Raw genomic sequence first — 20,269 nt, forward strand, 5'->3', positions numbered from 1 at the left:
CCTCTGGACAGGTTTTGATAAATCTCCCCCAAAGTGTCTGCGGCACACGTCATAGATCCAACACAACTTTATTGTCAGCTTATGCAGCGCACAGGCATGCTGCATAAGCGGACAATAAAGTTATGTTGGATCCATGATGTGTGCCGCAGAGCCTGTGCGCTGTGCATAAGCGGACAATAAAGTTATGTTGGATCCATGATGTGTGCCGCAGAGCCTGTGCGCTGTGCATAAGCGGACAATAAAGTTATGTTGGATCCATGACGTGTGCCGCAGATACTTTATTCCTACACCTGTGTTAGGCTGGATTCACATCACGTTTTCTCCCATACGGCAGGGGGGTGGAGCAAAAACCTCGCGCTCCCCTTTGCTTTCTATGCGCTCCCGTATGTAATTCATTTCAATGAGCCGGCCGGAGTGAAACGTTCGGTCGGCTCATTTTTGCCCTGTATGCGCTTTTCCCTTGGACCTAACACTGTGGTCAACCACGGTTTTAGGTCCGGTTGTAAAAGTGCATACAGCGCAAAAATGAGCCGACCGAACGTTTCACTCCGGCCGGCTCATTGAAATGAATTACATACGGGAGCGCATAGAAAGCATAGGAGAGCGCGAGGTTTCAGCTCCTCCCTGCAATATGCGCTCCCGTATGGGAGAAAATGTGATGTGAATCCATCACTTCACGTTTTTTTGCCAGTTTTCAATCCATTTTTCTAAAGAAAACCGTATGGCAAAAAAAAACGGATGGAACAGTATGGGAAAGTAAACCATATGCGTTTTTAAACTGTATACCGTTTTTAAATATGCACACAGTTCTATCCGTTTTTGTAAAAAACTTAAATTTTTATAATTTTGTCCATTTTTAATGGGAGGGGTGTTGGGTGGGGAATTTAGGATGCAAATGCACATGTGCAAAGGAAAAAAACGTATGCGGTTTCCCATATGTAACTGTATACTTTGCACATGCGCATTTGCATCCTAAAGTCCCCACCCAACATCCCTCCCATTAAAAATGGACAAAATCAAAAATGTGTTTTTTTTATAAAAATGGACGGAACTGTATGCACTTTTAAAAACAGTGTACAGTTTAAAAATGCATAAGGTTTACTTTTTCCCATACTGTTCCATCCGTTTTTTGTCATATGGTTTTCTTTAGAAAGACGGATTGACGGATTGAAAACAGTATGGCAAAAATGTGATGTGAACCCAGCCTTACCTATAATAAGTATAACCCTTTAACCTGAAAAGTGACCCAATCCCCACCTCACACCCTTCAGTCCTCTACCTACCATATCGGTGTATAATGTAAACTCCAACGCCTGAGGGACTGTCACAGTACACTTACCACCGCCTGTCCCAGCGCAGCCATCCACCGCTCAGCTCTTTCTAGATCCATGTCACATTCATTACACAGATCATGTGCGGCTGACTGCCATCCCCCCCGTCACATCCCCTATTCCACACACTTCCAGCTGTCAGCAGCTATTGGCTCCACAGATGAATGGGCGAATAGTTTACTAGCAGCACAAGACTGCAGGAGAAGGGGGTCAATGGTCACCCATTGTATTGAGGGGGGGGGGGGGGGACAACACAAAGTAACAATCAAATCAGACACAGATTTGTTAACAAAAAATGCAACTTTATTTGATCAATATAATGAATTGTTAAAAGTCAACCAACATGGCCGACATCTACTGCTATTTACTAATCTATTCATGACATATATAATATGTTATGACTGTACAGATTCAGCCAACCAGACTGGAAGATAACCGGGGCCGGCAGAAGGAAGAGGAACAACAACCCTTACATAAAATCCAGATTCACTTAATTTGACTACTACTTAAAAGGGGTACTCTGCTGCTCAGCATTTGGAACAAACCGTTCCGTACGCTTGAGCCAGCAACGCCACCTCGTGAGGTCATAGCCCCCCCCCTCATGACGTCACACCCCACCCCCTCAATGCAAGTCTATGGGAGGGGTCGTGACAGCTGTCACGCCCCCTCCCATAGACTCGCATTGAGGGAGCAGGGCTATGACTTCACGAGCTGCCAGTGCCGGCTCAAGCGTACGGAACGGTGCCAAACGCTGAGCAGCGGAGTACTCCTTTAAGCCATGATTGTCAATAAGTGGTTGTAGTGTGAACTATAGCTTGGGCAATTTCTGACCGCTCTTCCAGACCCTCTCTAAATGCAGAGCTCCTGACCTTGCTCCTTCTATCCTGTCTGTTCAGGACGAGACCAGTGATGTGAAGGTGAGCTCATATTACTACTCAGATTTTAAGGCAGCAGGAAGCCTCTAAGTCACTACAGCTTCCTTCAGAATAGGCTCAGCGATGTCTTATATGAGAACAAGTTCCTGCTGCCTTAAATGGGTTATCCGCCATAAGGTGAGTACTTACCTGCCAGACAGTAATTGACATGCTTAGGAAAGATCCGTGCTTGTCTTGGGGCTAAATGGCTGTGAGTCCACTAACGCTGCTGCTTTCTTTTATGAAATGGCTATTTCATGTTGGAGTTTCCTCTCTTTAACTACAAGTCCCAGGATCCCTTGTTTGTAGGTGTAAGTTCACTTTTCACCACCCCACACATCTGATCTACAATTCCCTGAATCCCTGTGGAGAATGATCTGTCACTCAGCGGTCGCTCCACCCATTGAAGCAGACCGGCTCCCTTTCAACATCTGACTAGTGAAGTAATGTCTCAGGCCACACTGCAACCTGGGAAAACCTAAAGACAACCCTTATTTTGTACGTTAAAAATTAACATAAGGGCAAAGATCACATAAGAATTGTGAACCCAGCCATCAAAAATTGTAACAGGTAAAGACACTATTATGAACTACACTTAATTAAAGCCTCTATAGCACAACAAATAATTGTGGACTATGCACTTTTAAAGGGGTACTCCAGTGGAATTTTTATTTTTTAAATCAACTGGTGCCAGAAAGTTAAACAGATTAGTAAATGACTTCTATTAAAAAATCTTAATCCTTTCAGTACTTAGCTGCTGAATACTACAGATAATTTTTTTGGGGAACACAGAGCTCTCTGCTGACATCTGTCCAGAGCAGCATACGTTTGCTATGGGGATTTTCTTCTACTCTGGACTGTTCCCAAAATGGACAGATGTCAGCAGAGAGCACTGTGCTCATGATGTCAGCAGAGAGCTGTTTTCCAAAGAGAAAAGAATTTCCTCTGTAGCATTCCGCAGCTAATAAGTACTGGAAGGATTAAGATTTTTTTAATAGAAGTAATTTACAAATCTGTTTAACTTTCTGGAACCAGTTGAAAAAAAATAAAAAAAGAAGTTTTCCACTGGAGCACTCCTTTAAAAATCTAATGGACAGCAGTGGAGATCCCCCTTCACATCACTGGTTTTGTCCCAAGCAGACAGGAGGCGATGGTAGTTCTAAGTGATGTGAAGTCACAGCTACAAACCAGACCGCTCAGATGTTATGGAGAGATCTGTGAAATACTAATATATTAGGAAGTGGTGTAATCCTTGTTCACACTATATTCGCTGGACAATCCGTTTAAAACCACCTGCCTAGAATTGTGCAGGTCACACTTCTGCCACCATGACCCACTGAGGCCTGGACTCCACAAATGCTCTAAGGCAGTGGTCTTCAACCTGTGGACCTCCAGATGTTACAAAACTACAACTCCCAGCATGCCCGGACAGCCAACGGCTGTCCGGGCATGCTGGGAGTTGTAGTTTTGTAACATCTGGAGGACCACAGGTTGGAGACCACTGCTCTAAGGAAGAAGCCCCCAACAGTCCTGGATTTGAATAATTCCCCATTCTATTCCAATGGAGTAACAAAAAAAACAACTGGAACGTTGGTGGACCTCGAGGACTGGGTTTGTGACCTCTGTTCTAAGGGGTCCTGTCCTGGTGGTATCTGCAAGATATTAGCTATACCATAGATCAGACTAGTTTCTTCAGCACACTCCGATCTGATTAGTCTAGAGGCACCAACTTCATCTCCATCATGTGTCTTATTCCTGAACATTATTTTGCAGGGTGGTCAGGGCATCGGAGTGCCCCTTTAATGGCTGTGGCCTTGATTAGAGTTGAGTGAACTTACAGTAAATTGGCTCGTAGCGAACCTCGCAGCTCGGCTGTTTATTACTTTAGTCTGCGTAAATTAGCTCAGCTTTCCAAGGGCTCTGGTTGCCTGGTAAGAGTCCGGGATAACAGTCTTTGGTCTCCTAGGCCAGTATCCACCTTTTGCAGGCAACTGGAGCCCTTGGAAGGCTGAACTAATTTACGCAGACTTAAGTAATTAGAGATGAGCAAACTTACTGTAAATTCGATTTGTCACGAACTTCTCGGCTCGGCAGTTGATGCCTTCTTTCAGGTGCTTCGGTGGGCTGGAAAAGGTGGATACAGTCCTAGGAGACTCTTTCCTAGGACTGTATCCACCTTTTCCAGCCCACCGGAGCACCTGAAAGCTGAACTAATTTATGCAGTCATCAACTGCTGAGCCGAGAAGTTCGTGATGAATCGAATTTACTGCAAGTTCGCTCATCTCTTAAAGTAATCAACTGCCGAGCTGTGAGGTTCGCTACGAGCCAATTAACTAAGTTCGCTCAACTCTAATCAAGGCCACAGCCATTAAAGGGGCACTCCGCTGCTCAGTGTTTGGAACATACTGTTCCAAATGCTGGAGCCGGCAGCTTGTGACATCATAGCTCCGCCCCCTAAAGGTGCCACACCCTCAATGCAAGTCACGCCCCCTCCCATAGACTTGCCTTGAGGAAGTGGAGTGTGACATCATGAGGGGCGGGGCTATGACATCACAAGCTGCCAGCTCCAGCGTTCAGGGTTGTTCCAACCGCTGAGCAGCGGAGTGCCCCTTTAAGGCAGGCACTTTGTACAACGTTTAGGTTGGTGGTACATGCCGGTACTGCAACATGCTGCCAGCACCAAAGCATTTCAGCAGAACATTGCCGAGCACCACTCTGCCCTTCTCATTTATGTCCCAGCAATCACGTACTTATCACCTATCGACCGGCTGGGTGACATCTTTAGGACCATACAGTGTTTCACTAGGACAGGCCGCCTTCCTTCACTGCTCCACGGTCCGCTTCAGATTTGTGCTTGCGTGCTTTTGAGGGTTTCGAAGAGTGAGAGGGGTCACTATAGTCAATTACCAGTCTGCGCTTATACAGCCCCATACGAAGTAAGCTGCGATGCACCGTGTGCTCCGACACCTTTTTGTCACATCCAGCATTAACCTTTTCCGCGATTTCAGCCACAGTCGCTCGGCTGTGTGTTTGGACCAGATGGACTAGCTTTTGCTCCCCATTTGCATCAATGAGTCTTGGTCGTCCGTGACCCTGTCGCCGGTTGACTGGGGGACCCTCCTTGGCCCACTTTTGGTAGGTACTAACCACTGCAAACCGTGAACACCCCACAAGACCGGCTGTCTTGGAGATGCTCTGACCCAGTCGTCTAGCCATCACAATTTGACCCTTGTCAAAGTCGCTCAGATCCTTACGCTTGCCCATTTTTTTTTTACCCTGCTTCCAATTGATCAATTGCAATAACCGATGCCTAGTATATCCTACCCCCTGACAGGCGCCATGTCACGTTATTCACTTCAGCCACATTAAAAACTACTGACAAGTCATCGGCATACATTCTCTCCACAAGAATCAATCCAGTCCCAAGATGAGGCCTAAAAATGAAAAACAAACACCATGGTTAGTCAGACTTCCCCAAAACATCTCCTCACCCCCCCTTTCCTCCCATACATGAGGCATAACCACCTAGCCAAGTGTCGGAGCACGGGTCTCATTACACACATATTGATTATGGGTAATAAGCTTAATGCTCCTATTCATGTAGGCACAAAGATCTTACTGAAGGCTACTAAGAGGCCAAAAGTAATTTTCAGTATGTGCCAAGGAGAAGATGCCCAACAAGATCAGAGAATCAAAGAATCAGATCATGGCAAATAGTCACATTGTAATCCCTTTGTGTACAGGCAATGTTCATCATCTGCTGCAAAACTACAGCTCCCATCATGCCCTGGTGGTCAAAGGAAAGCAGAACATAGGGCTACAGGCCCCCAGCAATACATGGGGGAGATCATCAATGACTGTCCAGAGGAAACGTTTCTGAGTTGCCCATAGCAACCAACCAGAGTTTCATTTTTGAAAAGGTCTCTGAAAAAGCAGCGATCTGATTGGTTGCTATGTGCAACTCAGCTTTTCCTCTGGACAGTCATTGATAAATCTCCCCACACTGTCTGCAGACTGTACAGCACAAGACAATGGTCACATGATCACGGCCATCATAAGGGCCCCTTCAAATATTTTACTGTAACTTAATCTGGCTATATCCATGATAGCACATACAGTATCTAACTGTTTCCTAACCAGGGAGCCTCCAGCTGTTGCAAACCTACAACTCCCAGCATTCCCTCCTTACCAACAATACCTCACATAATCCTCCTTACTAATACCCCATATATAACCAGTTAGTAACACTACCTCAGATATAACCTCCCCTCCCCCATATTACCAACAATCCCCCTACACAACCCCCCTGTACTGCATACAATCCCCCATACATAACCCCCCGTATTTTACCAACAAATCCCCCCCCACTACATAACCCCCCGTATTTTACCAACAAATCCCCCCCCCCCACTACATAACCCCCCGTATTTTACCAACAAATCCCCCCCCCCCCACTACATAACCCCCCGTATTTTACCAACAAATTACCCCACCACTACATAACCCCCCGTATTTTACCAACAAATTACCCCACCACTACATAACCCCCCGTATTTTACCAACAAATCCCCCCCCACTACATAACCCCCAGTATTTTACCAACAAATCCCCCCCCCACTACATAACCCCCCGTATTTTACCAACAAATTACCCCACCACTACATAACCCCCCGTATTTTACCAACAAATCCCCCCCCACTACATAACCCCCCGTATTTTACCAACAAATCCCCCCCCACTACATAACCCCCCGTATTTTACCAACAAATCCCCCCCCCACTACATAACCCCCCGTATTTTACCAACAAATCCCCCCCCACTACATAACCCCCCGTATTTTACCAACAAATCCCCCCCCCCTACATAACCCCCCGTATTTTACCAACAAATCCCCCCCCCCCCTACATAACCCCCCCGTATTTTACCAACAAATCCCCCCCCCCTACATAACCCCCCGTATTTTACCAACAAATCCCCCCCCCCCCTACATAACCCCCCGTATTTTACCAACAAATCCCCCCCCCTACATAACCCCCCGTATTTTACCAACAAATCCCCCCCCTACATAACCCCCCGTATTTTACCAACAAATCCCCCCCCTACATAACCCCCCGTATTTTACCAACAAATCCCCCCCCTACATAACCCCCCGTATTTTACCAACAAATCCCCCCCCCTACATAACCCCCCGTATTTTACCAACAAATCCCCCCCCTACATAACCCCCCGTATTTTACCAACAAATCCCCCCCCTACATAACCCCCGTCCACCCTACATAACCCCCGTATTTTACCAACAAATCCCCCCCCCTACATAACCCCCCGTATTTTACCAACAAATCCCCCCCCTACATAACCCCCCGTATTTTACCAACAAATCCCCCCCCCTACATAACCCCCCGTATTTTACCAACAAATCCCCCCCTACATAACCCCCCGTATTTTACCAACAAATCCCCCCCCTACATAACCCCCCGTATTTTACCAACAAATCCCCCCCTACATAACCCCCCGTATTTTACCAACAAATCCCCCCCTACATAACCCCCCGTATTACCAACAAATCCCCCCCTACATAACCCCCCGTATTTTACCAACAAATCCCCCCCTACATACCCCCGTAATCCCCCCGTCTATACCAACAAATCCCCCCCCTACATAACCCCCCGTATTTACCAACAAATCCCCCCCCTACATAACCCCCCCGTATTTTACCAACAAATCCCCCCCCTACATAACCCCCCGTATTTTACCAACAAATCCCCCCCCTACATAACCCCCCGTATTTTACCAACAAATCCCCCCCCTACATAACCCCCCGTATTTTACCAACAAATCCCCCCCCTACATAACCCCCCCGTATTTTACCAACAAATCCCCCCCTACATAACCCCCCGTATTTTACCAACAAATCCCCCCTACATAACCCCAATCCCCCCTACATAACCCCCCGTATTTTACCAACAAATCCCCCCTACATAACCCCCCGTATTACCAACAAATCCCCCCCTACATAACCCCCCGTATTACCAACAAATCCCCCCCCTACATAACCCCCCGTATTTTACCAACAAATCCCCCCCCTACATAACCCCCCGTATTTTACCAACAAATCCCCCCCTACATAACCCCCCGTATTTTACCAACAAATCCCCCCCCCTACATAACCCCCCGTATTTTACCAACAAATCCCCCCCCTACATAACCCCCCGTATTTTACCAACAAATCCCCCCCTACATAACCCCCCGTATTTTACCAACAAATCCCCCCTACATAACCCCCCGTATTTTACCAACAAATCCCCCCTACATAACCCCCCGTATTACCAACAAATCCCCCCTACATAACCCCCCGTATTACCAACAAATCCCCCCCCTACATAACCCCCCGTATTTTACCAACAAATCCCCCCCCTACATAACCCCCCGTATTTTACCAACAAATCCCCCCCTACATAACCCCCCGTATTTTACCAACAAATCCCCCCTACATAACCCCCCGTATTTTACCAACAAATCCCCCCCCTACATAACCCCCCGTATTTTACCAACAAATCCCCCCCCTACATAACCCCCCGTATTTTACCAACAAATCCCCCCCTACATAACCCCCCGTATTTTACCAACAAATCCCCCCTACATAACCCCCCGTATTACCAACAAATCCCCCCTACATAACCCCCCGTATTACCAACAAATCCCCCCTACATAACCCCCCGTATTACCAACAAATCCCCCCTATATTACCCTCCCCCATATTAACAACAAATCCCCCCTATATTACCCTCCCCATATTAACAACAAATCCCCCCTATATAACCTCCCCCATATTAACAACAAATCCCCCCTATATTACCCTCCCCATATTAACAACAAATCCCCCCTATATTACCCTCCCCCATATTAACAACAAATCCCCCCTATATTACCCTCCCCCATATTAACAACAAATCCCCCCTATATAACCTCCCCCATATTAACAACAAATCCCCCCTATATTACCCTCCCCCATATTAACAACAAATCCCCCCTATATAACCTCCCCCATATTAACAACAAATCCCCCCTATATTACCCTCCCCCATATTAACAACAAATCCCCCCTATATTACCCTCCCCCATATTAACAACAAATCCCCCCTATATTACCCTCCCCCATATTAACAACAAATCCCCCCTATATTACCCTCCCCCATATTAACAACAAATCCCCCCTATATTACCCTCCCCCGATATTAACAACAAATCCCCCCTATATAACCTCCCCCATATTAACAACAAATCCCCCCTATATTACCCTCCCCCATATTAACAACAAATCCCCCCTATATAACCTCCCCCATATTAACAACAAATCCCCCCTATATTACCCTCCCCCATATTAACAACAAATCCCCCCTATATAACCTCCCCCATATTAACAACAAATCCCCCCTATATTACCCTCCCCCATATTAACAACAAATCCCCCCTATATTACCCTCCCCCATATTAACAACAAATCCCCCCTATATTACCCTCCCCCATATTAACAACAAATCCCCCCTATATAACCTCCAGATATTACCAACAGTCCCCCTATATAACCTTCCCCCCCCACCCCCCCCCATATTACTAACAACCCCGCCGCCCTCTCCCGGGTCCTCACCGTCCTCCTCGCCGCGTGTGTAAAGAAAGAGGCCGCTCCACACCGGGGCGGAGCCTTATATATAACTCCTTATAAGGACATCGCCCAGGAACCAGCATACAAAACGACAGCATCAATTGGCGAGAACGGTCTAATTGCGCATGCTCGCTCTTGGGTTCTCGCGAGAGGTTGCGGGAGTAGCGGTCCACTTTCGCCTGCGGGTGTTCACTGAAATGACGTATTAGTAATGGCGGCTACAGGGAGGGAGTCCGCGGCCTCTGAGGGGGTTATGTGAGAGGGCGGGAGTGGAGGAATGTTACCATGGTGATACTCTCCTCCTATGCAGATCTCTGCTTGTTGTCAGGGAATAAAGGCAATCTAGTTTACACCCAGTGGTTATTGTAAGGCAGGGTTCGACAAATACCAGGTTGCCATGGCAACTGAGAATTCTGGCGCTTAGTTTTTTTTTTTTTTGTCCTGGCCCTCTACTGATACAGCAGTATTTTTAGGCTGCATTCACACCACGTTTTTGCAATACAATTCCCCTATACGTTTTCAATTTGAAAACCACATACAACCATTTTGAAAACCGTATGCATTGACTCTCCATTGAAAGCCGTATTCCCCCAAAAAATGCATCTGGTTGCATCTGTTTTGCATCTTGTACGGTTTTGGCCATTTCTTTTTTTTTTTTTTTCCTGTACCCAAACCCATAGCCTACAACGGTTTTTGGTCCGGGTGAAAAAACATATTAAACCGTAAACACTTTAATTTTTTTTAAAACATGGGAGTCAATGGGAACTGTATGTGCCCCCTGGGATCTTGCACGCGGCGCCCCGTTTGTAATCAGTCCCTGGAGCGTGTTCGCTCCGGGTCTGATTACGGGCGACTACAGAGCCGGCGGTGTGTGACCTCACGCTCTGCCCCTCAATGCAAGCCTACGGGAGGGGGCGTGATAGCGGGGTGCCGCGTGCATGATCACGGGCGTCCCCAGCTGCGGGACTCCCGCAATCAGGCATCTTATCCCCTATCCTTTGGATAGGAGATAAGATGTGTAAGCACCTTTAAAGGGGTACTCCAACCCTAGACATCTTGGGATAATGTCTGATCGTGGTTGGTGACCCTGGCGACCTCTCCAGCAGCACCCCCGCTTCTCAGCTCCACAGAGCGAGGATTGCTCTGTGGCTGATGATGAGCGATGCAGGGGACAGAGTATCGTGACGTCAGGGCCCCGCCCCCTCAATGCAAGTCTATAGGAGAGGGTGTTACAGGCTGTCATGCCCTCTCCCATAGACTTGCATTTAAGGGGGCGGGGCGTGATGTCACGATACTCCATAGCCCACCTGAGAAGTAGGGGTAATGCAGGAGAGATTGTGGGGGTCCCCAGTGGCAGGACCACCGCGATCAGACATCTTATGCCCTATCCTTTGGATAGGGGATAAGATGTCTAGGGGCGGCGTACTCCTTTAATTAAATCCCTGCTATCCACACACTGCAGAATAGCCACGTCCCCTGGAGACCACGTGACTTATGACATATTGGAATGCTGGGAAGGTCAGAGACAACCATAAAATAATAGACATCACACAGATCAATGTGGTTCTATAGAACTGCATTGATCTGTATGAGGAATCTAATGATTCCTTCTAAATGTCCCCAAAGGGACTAAAAGTGTAAAAAAAAAAAAAGTTAAAATAAAAAAGTTAAAATAAAAAATCCCCACACATTAACCCCTACCATATTAAAAATGCACCCCCACCCCTTTTCCATCCAAAACAACATGTAAACATAAATATATTTGGTATTGGCAAAGTGGAAACTTCGCCTTATGGCTATTATAGGGCAAGGAGGAAAAAAGGAAAGTACAAAAACTACATAATTAAACAAATAAAGGGGGAGATTTATCAAAACCTGTGCAGAGGAAAAGTTGCCTATAGCAACCAATCAGATCGCTTCTTTCATTTTGCAGAGGCCTTGTTAAAAATGAAAGAAGCGATCTGATTGGTTTCTATGGGCAACTTTTCCTCTGGACAGGTTTTGATAAATCTCCCTGAAAGACCTTATTTACAGACTAGTAAGAGAGAAGTGTAATCCCGCACCGCTCACATGTACTGGAGGACGGCTAAAGCATCAATAGGCAGGGAGGTTAGATCCAAAGAGAGTCCTGTGCTCCGTGGGTACAGAAAGATATCCACAGCCAGTAGGATAGGCGCGCCTTGTTCCACCTCTCTTTATGTCCTGCTAGGTCTAAATAAAGGAAGATTTTACATGCAAGAGACTACCTGGTGCCGTGGACTTCTTCTATCCTACTGGCTTATTTTGTACTATTTTGGTTAAAATTATTTTGTGTAGCAGGACAAGTGGATCGCCATAATGGACAAGTAGATTTTGCTCCGTTTTAGTCCCTTGGACAAGTTTTTTTATTGAAGGGGTACTCCAGGGAACTAAACCATAACCCATCCTTTCTCTCTCACCAAGCTATGTATTTGTCTAAATATCATTCATTAGCTATATACAGCAGTTTCAGCTGTCACTTACATGCAGGGAGTGAAAGAAAGGAGTCATTATCAGATCCACCTTGTCTTTGTGATTTCTGTCTGGTCTAGGGCTCTGGTTTCACAGGCACGCCTCCAGTACCCCTCCCTCCCTGTGTGCAGAGAAGCTCAGTGAAGATTCCTCACTCTCCTCAGCACATAACACTGCTCTTTTCCTGCTGTAGATCTAATCACTGACTGCTTCCATTCAGAGCACAGCATGATTTATTGCTGGGGGGATAGTCTGAAAGAAAAGACCTTTACAGTGTGTACACAATTACACAGCATGCACACAGATAGTGAGAGCAATTGGCTGGCAGCCATTACACAGGGCTGCACTGACTTCTGGGAATTGTAGTCTTTGCCGCAAACAAGGAAAAATAATATTTAGGACACATCAGGGGCCAAAGGAGCTGCCAAAACCACATTAATAACTACAGGGGACACAGAACAGGTATTGTGGTAGCTTTGGGACATAGTTATCTTTCTTAAAGGGATACTCCGGTGGAAATTTTTTTTTTTAAGGTCTTTAAAAGTCAACTGGTGCCAGCTGTATGATACAGAGAAAATTCAGTTCTTTTTGAATTTCTCTTTTGTCTTGTCCACAGTGCTCTCTGCTGACACCTGAAGTCCGTATCAGGAACTGTCCAGAGCAGGAGAAAATCCCCATAGGAAACCTATGCTGCTCTGGACAGTTCCTGACACGGACAGAGGTGTCAGCAGAGAGCACTGTGGACAAGACAAAAAAGAAATTCAAAAAGAAAAGAATTTCCTCTGTAGCATAAAGCTGCTAAAAAAGTACAGGAAGGGTAAAGATTTTGTAATAGAAGTAATTTACAAATCTGTTTAACTTTCTGGCACCAGTTGACTTATGAAGACCTAAAAAAAAAAGTTTTCCACTGGAGTACTCCTTTAAACTGCCACAACCCAGGAGATGTTTTTGTAAAGACACCTTGAAGCGTTAAAAAAAAAAAAAAAAAAAAACAGAGCAAGCTCCCTGCTGCGGCCGAGTAGCTCTGTGTGTGCACTCAGGCCTGCCGTTGCAAAAACCGCCACTATGAGCGGACATGCGGAACTACCCGGCCGCAGCAGGGAGCTTGCTTTTGTGACTGCTGTCAAGGCATCCGCAGTGTGAAATACGCTGTGGATGTGCTACGCGTGACCCTGCCCTACAGGTGCATCTTATAGTCAGTAAATATGGTAATCATTACGGCTCTAATTCTATACAATAGATGAAAGATACACAAACCTATTTAACAAATCATTCTTTATGCTCCTACTTTTTATTTAAAGCCCCCCTAGTGCACCAGAGACTACTACTGGACACCAGGGAGCAGTATTGCCCACTCTGCAGATCACCAGATGAACCTTAAAGGAGAACTCCGGGTAAAAATAAAAAACGTATTCACTATCCTAAGGATAGGGGCTAAGTTTCAGATCGCAAGGGTCTGACCACTGGGGCCCCCTACAATCTCCCGTACGGGGCCCCGGCAATCAGCGGCCAGGGAGTGTGTTCGACCACCGCATAATACGGAAGCTGACACGCCCCCTCAATACATCTCTATGGGAGAGCCGGAGCACTGCATTCAGCAGTCTCCGCCTCTGCCATAGAAATGTATTGAGGGGGCGTGTCAGCAGCCGCGTCATGCGATGGTCGAAACGCGCTATTTCGGCAAAGAGCCGAGGGCCCCTTATGGGAGATTGCGGGGAGGCCCCAGCGGTCGGACCCCCCCATGATCTGAAACTTATTCCCTATCCTTAGGATAGGGGCTAAGTTTCATATCTCGGAAACATCTTATCCCCTATCCAAAGGGAGACCCCCGCGATCTCCGGGCTGGCAGCGGTGGCGTCCGGAACACAGAAGCTTGCAGCTTCCTCGTTCGTGATGTCACGCCTCCATTCATGTCTACAGACATGAATGGAGGGGACGTGGCGGCTTGTATCGCCAGTCATCCGGCAAGAAGTAAAGTTCGCTCCGTCCACCGAATGCCGCAGCAGAGATCGCGGGGGTCCCCAGCAGCGGGACCCCCATAATCTAACATCTTATCCCCTATTCTTTGGATAAGAGTCTTCCAGTGGATTACCCCTTTAAGGGTACGTTCACACATAAAGGATCCTGCACAGATTTGATGCGAAGGATTTGTTACTGCCAATTAGAAGCTGCACTCAGTCATTTAGTTTACATTGAAATCTGCAGCAGAAAATTCTGTGCACCACATCTGCGTACGTGTGAATGTAGCTTAAGGGTCTATTCACATACACAGTATGCCGTGCAGATTTGACGTGCAGGATTTCAAGCTGTGTTCAGTCAGTTTACATTGAAATCTGCAGCAGAAAATCTGCGCAGAATACTGTACGTGTGAATAGACCCTAAAGGGGTATCCTGGGTTTTTACTATTGTTTAGTTATAAGCCCCTGAGACAAAATTATAAACCTTTGGAAGAAAGTTGTTTTATCTGTCAGGGGGTGGATCGTTCCCTTTTAGGTATTGTTGTTGCCCAGGGAAGTTCTGCATTCTGTGGCATTAGAGATTACTGTTGTCCTGAGCCTTTCCTGGCTTGTGCGGCTCAAGACAATACATCATATATAATGTCAGACTCATCAGACTGTGCCGAGATCACGTGACCGCCGGGACGCGTTTAATACTGGCGCTTTCAGATACACCGCACACATCATCAGGATCAGCCGACTTATGATGCTTTTTGTTGAGCTACACAGCAAACCGGGAAAGGATGGAGACAACAGTAGTCGCCACCGCAACAGAATACAGACTTCCATGGGCAAGTAAAATGCATAAAAGGAGAACGAGTGACCCCTGACAGGTAATGCAACTTTATTTTGAAATTATATAACTTTCTATCAGGGACTCATAACTAAATAATAGTAAAAACCCAGAATATACCTTTATGGCCTATTCACACGTACAGTTTTCTGTGCAGATTTGATGCGGAGGATTTTCTGCTACAGATTCAAATCTAAAGGAAATGACTGAACACAGCTTCAAATCCTGCGCATCCAATCTGCGCAGAATACTTAGGGTACATTCACACTACGAAATTTACAACCAAAATTCAGCTTGGAAATTCCAGTGCAGCAGCCTCCTACTGTTTGAATGGTGCAGCAGAATCCCATTAAAAACTGCAGAATTTTGCGGCCAAAAAGAATGAACATGTATATTCTTTTGGTAGAACTCGAGCTGCATTGATGTCAATGGTGATGGCGCATGTCTAACTTATCCTAGTGCTGAAGGATTTCGATCACACTTGACGCAGATGGAATCTCAGCACAGAATATCTCCAGGCAGAGATTGTAATGTGAACGCAACCCGAGGGTACATTTACAAGTACATAATCTACTGCGGAAATTCTGCAGCAGATTCAATTGCTACCCATTGACTTCAATGTGAACGTATCCTTAAAGGGTTTATCCAGGAAAAAAAATAATGTTTTCATATATCAACTTGCTCCAGAAAGTTAAACAGATTTGTAAATTACTTCTATTAAAAAATCTTAATCCTTTCAGTACTTACAAGCTGCTGAAGTTGAGTTGTTCTTTTCTGTCTAAATGCTCTCTGATGACACGTGTCTCGGGAACTGTCCAGAGTAGAAGCAAATCCCCATAGCAAACCTATTCTACTCTGTGCAGTTCCCAAGACAAGCAGAGATGTCAGCAGAGAGCACTGTTGCCAGACAGAAAAAACAACTCAACTTCAGCAGCTGATAATTATTGGAAGGATTAGGATTTTTTAATAGAAGTAATTTGCAAATCAGTTTAACTTTCTGGAGAAAGTTGATATAAAAAAAAAAGTTTTTTTTCCTGGAATACCCCTTTAAACTTGAAGAAGGTTACAAAATGTAGATCAGAAAGCAGTGGCAGAAATGGGAATAAGAAGAACACATTTTTAAAGTACACAAAGTTTATTAACCCATTGTTAATGGACTTAGAATCTTACTGGGATTCCATCCCGCTATAGCAATTCAAATAGGAAACAGATTGTCTGATAAATCCAGCAATATTTTCACCACCGGATTTGCTAAGTACTATCTGTGATACTTCACAAAACAATATACAGTGGTCCCTCAACATACGATGGTAATCCGTTCCAAATGGACCATCGTTTGTTGAAACCATCGTATGTTGAGGGATCCGTGCAATGTAAAGTATAGGACAGTGGTCTACAACCTGCGGACCTCCAGATGTTGCAAAACTACAACACCCAGCATGCCCGGACAGCCAACGGCTGTCCGGGCATGCTGGGAGTTGTAGTTTTGCAACATCTGGAGGTCCGCAGGTTGTAGACCACTGGTAGAGGAAATTGTATTCACGTGTCCCCGCCGCTCCGGACCGTCACCGCTCGTCACCGATGCCCGGGATGTCGCCTTCCATCGCTGTTGCGCGTCCCCGGGGTGTCCCCGATGCTCCGGCAAGGCCTCTGCTTCCCCGGCATCCTCTCTCTCCGTCTCCGCCATCACGTCGCTACGCACGCCGCTCCTATTGGATGACGGGACGGCGTGCGCAGTGACGTGATGATGACGATGAAGATCGCCGACAATGCAGGGGATCCCGAAGAGGACGCACCGGAGCCCCGAGGACAGGTAAGAGACCATCACCGGAGCACACGGGGCACCGTAAATGGCTATCTGGTGGCAGCTGAAGCAGTCTGCGCTGCCGGATAGCTGTTTATGTGATGGCCCCGACATACAAAAGCATCGTATGTTGATGCTGCCTCTAAGAGACCATCACATGTTGAAATGATCGTATGTTGGGGCCATCGTAGGTCGGGGGGGTCACTGTATTGCCATACCATCTCCTCAAACGTCCTTAAAGGGGTAGTCCGGCTATAGACATCTTATCCCCTAGGATAGGGGATAAGATGTCTAATCGCGGGGGACACGCCGCTGGGACCCCCCGTGATCTCCCCCTGCTGCTCCAGTCTCGGGAACCTCTGTGTTTCCGGGACTGGAAATGTGACGTCAGGCCACGCCCCCTCCATTCATGTCAATGGGAGGGGGTGTGGTGTGAAGTCACCAAAACTGTAAGTGTGGAGAACATGGGGTTCGTACAAAATGATGTCATATTACAAGTATGAAGGATGTAGGAGTATACAAGACGTCTCGTACAAGACTAACTCTATAGTGAGGTTGTGATTTGGCCAAGCAGAGACATCATGGCTGAACCTGCTCACGGCTCGTGTCCGATTCCCCTACAGTCATTATAGCCACACAGTCCCATTCCTGTTTAATCACACCGGAGGACATCTCTCCAAGAAGTTCTTTGTCCCCGTGTGCATTCGCCGGCTGTATCCCAGCATTGTCATGGCGGTTTTGGAGCAGTGGTTTCTTCTTTGTGGAGTAGCCCTTGAGGTCATGCCGGCTTAGGACGCGTTTTACCGTGGACAGAGACACTTTGGTGCCTTTTTCCTTCAGCATCTTCACGAGGTCATTGGCTGACGTTTTTGGATCGTTCTCTATTTTTCGCACCAAAATCCGTTCATGTTCAGGAGATAGAACGTGTCGCCTTCCAGAGCGGTAGGAGGACTGCGTGGTCCCATGGTTTTTAACCTTCCAGATTATTGTTTGAACGGATGAACGAGGGACCTTCAGGCACCTGGAAATGGCTCCTAAGGACGTACCAGCCTCATGGAGGTCCACAATTTTCTTTCTGATGTCTTGGCTGATTTCTTTTGACTTTCCCATTACGTCAAGCAGAGAAGCAGATGCTACAGGTACAATTCACTCATATGATGTCAATAAACCTATGAGAAGCTTCTAAAGCCATATCATTGCCTTTTATATATCTTGGGAATTTCAGAAAACAAAGTCAAAGTGTATGTAAACTTCTGAACCACTGGAATGTATGAAGCAGATCTCCTGAAACAACTATGTTGATATGGAATCTGTGGATGGAAAAATGAAAGTTTTAATTTAAAGAGTCCCTCTTATGATCTTGTTAAATGTTATAATCCTCCCAGGTCACTGCCCCCATCCTGATAAACCACCCCCTGACTTTATTTGTATTATTTTTTAGTTTTCTACCTTGATATTGTTCTGTATTTTCTGCTCAGTCTCAGTCAGATTCACAGACTGGGAAGGGGCGTTCCCCAGCAGGCGTGACATCATCTGAAGCCATACAGGGGAGAACTTCCTCCCTCACTCACTCTGCTACACACAGCCCAGAGCAGTTCAGTGTGAAATGAGTTATGACTGGCTAAGGCTGCACACACCTCTCAACACTCTGCAAGTCCGCAATTTAAAGGGGTTATCCAGGAAAAAACTTTTTTTTATATATATCAACTGGCTCCAGAAAGTTAAACAGATTTGTAAGTGACTTCTATTAAAAAATATCTTAATCCTTTCAGTACTTATGAGCTTCTGAAGTTGAGTTGTTCTTTTCTGTCTAAGTGCTCTCTGATGACACCTGTCTCGGGAACTGCCCAGGAATAGAAGCAAATCCCCATAGCAAACCTCTTCTACTCTGTGCAGTTCCCGAGACAAGCAGAGATGTCAGCAGAGAGCACTGTTGTCAGACAGAAAAGAACAACTCAGCTTCAGCAGCTGATAATTATTAGAAGGATTAAGATTTTTTTATGGAAGTAATTTACAAATCGGTTTAACTCTCTGGAGCCAGTTGATATATAAAAATAAATATTTTTTTTCCTGGAATACCCCTTTAAAGGAGTTCTGTAGTGAAAGGATAGGGGATAAGTTATGGATCTCGGGGGGTCCGACCACTGGGACCCCTGCGATCTCCAGAATAGGGTCCCAGCATTCTGCTGGAAGGGGGCGTGCCGACCCCTGCACAGAGCGGCAGCTGGCACGCCCCCTCCATGAATTCAATACATACACAGAGATGCATGGAGGGGATGTGTTGGCCGCTGCTTCCTGCGGGGGTCGGAACGGCTGCTTTTCCAGCAGACTGCCGGTGCTCCGTTCAGGAGATTGCGGGGGGGTCCTATAACTTATCCCCAATCCTATCCCCTATTTCACTGCACTACTTCTTCTTCTCAGTACAAAAGCTCCTATTCTGTGAAGGCCTCAGAGTTTGCTAGAGAGCCTTACTGAACAAACAGCAGCACAAAGACTAAGGAGCTCACCGAACAAGTTAGGGATAATGGGAAGAAGTTGTGGAGAGGTACAAAGCAGGTTAGGGTTATAAAAAAAAAAAATATCCCAGGCTTTGAACATCTCATAGAACACCATATAATCCATCATGAGAAAACGGAGGGAATATACAACAACCGCAAACTTACCGAGACAAGGCTGACCACCCAAAGGGATAAGACGGGCAAGGAGAATAGAGATGAGCGAACTTACAGTAAATTCGATTCGTCACGAACTTCTCGGCTCGGCAGTTGATGACTTATCCTGTATAAATTAGTTCAGCTTTCAGGTGCTCTGGGGCAACAGCAACACCGGAGCACCTGAAAGCTGAACTAATTTATGCAGGATAAGTCGTCAACTGCCGAGCCGAGAAGTTTGTGACGAATCGAATTTACTGTAAGTTTGCTCATCTCTAAAGGAGAAAACAAATCAGAGATGCAACCAAGAGGCCCATAGTGACTCTCTAGATGGCGAAATTGAAACGCAATATCGCTACTGAATGGCAAGGAGGGGAAAAAACGAAAGTGCAATAGAACAAAATAAAACGCTGCGCCTTAGGGGGCTAAGTCTATTCGAATTCTAGTTTGTAGCTTTAGCAAAAGTGGGCGAATATTTATAACAGAGGTTTCCTAAGTAGGGTGCCCCCAGCTGTTGCAAAACTACAACTCCCTGCATGCACGGACAGCCGAAGGCTGTCCGGGCATGCTGGGAGTTGTAGTTTTGCAACAGCTTGGGGCACTCTGGTTGGAAAACATGGTCTGCA

General features: G+C 46.3%; 1 non-coding gene across 1 annotated transcript; it reads right to left on the reverse strand.

The window, feature by feature from the left end:
- Nucleotides 1-5,776: 5,776 nt before the first annotated feature.
- On the reverse strand, nucleotides 5,777-5,903 carry LOC130290167 (small nucleolar RNA ACA64). Its single transcript, XR_008847534.1, has one exon. It is a non-coding gene; the product is annotated as a small nucleolar RNA ACA64 (small nucleolar RNA).
- Between the last annotated feature and the right edge of the window lie 14,366 nt (nucleotides 5,904-20,269).

This window comes from Hyla sarda, chromosome 8, assembly GCF_029499605.1.
Source record: "Hyla sarda isolate aHylSar1 chromosome 8, aHylSar1.hap1, whole genome shotgun sequence".
Lineage (NCBI taxonomy): Eukaryota > Metazoa > Chordata > Amphibia > Anura > Hylidae > Hyla > Hyla sarda.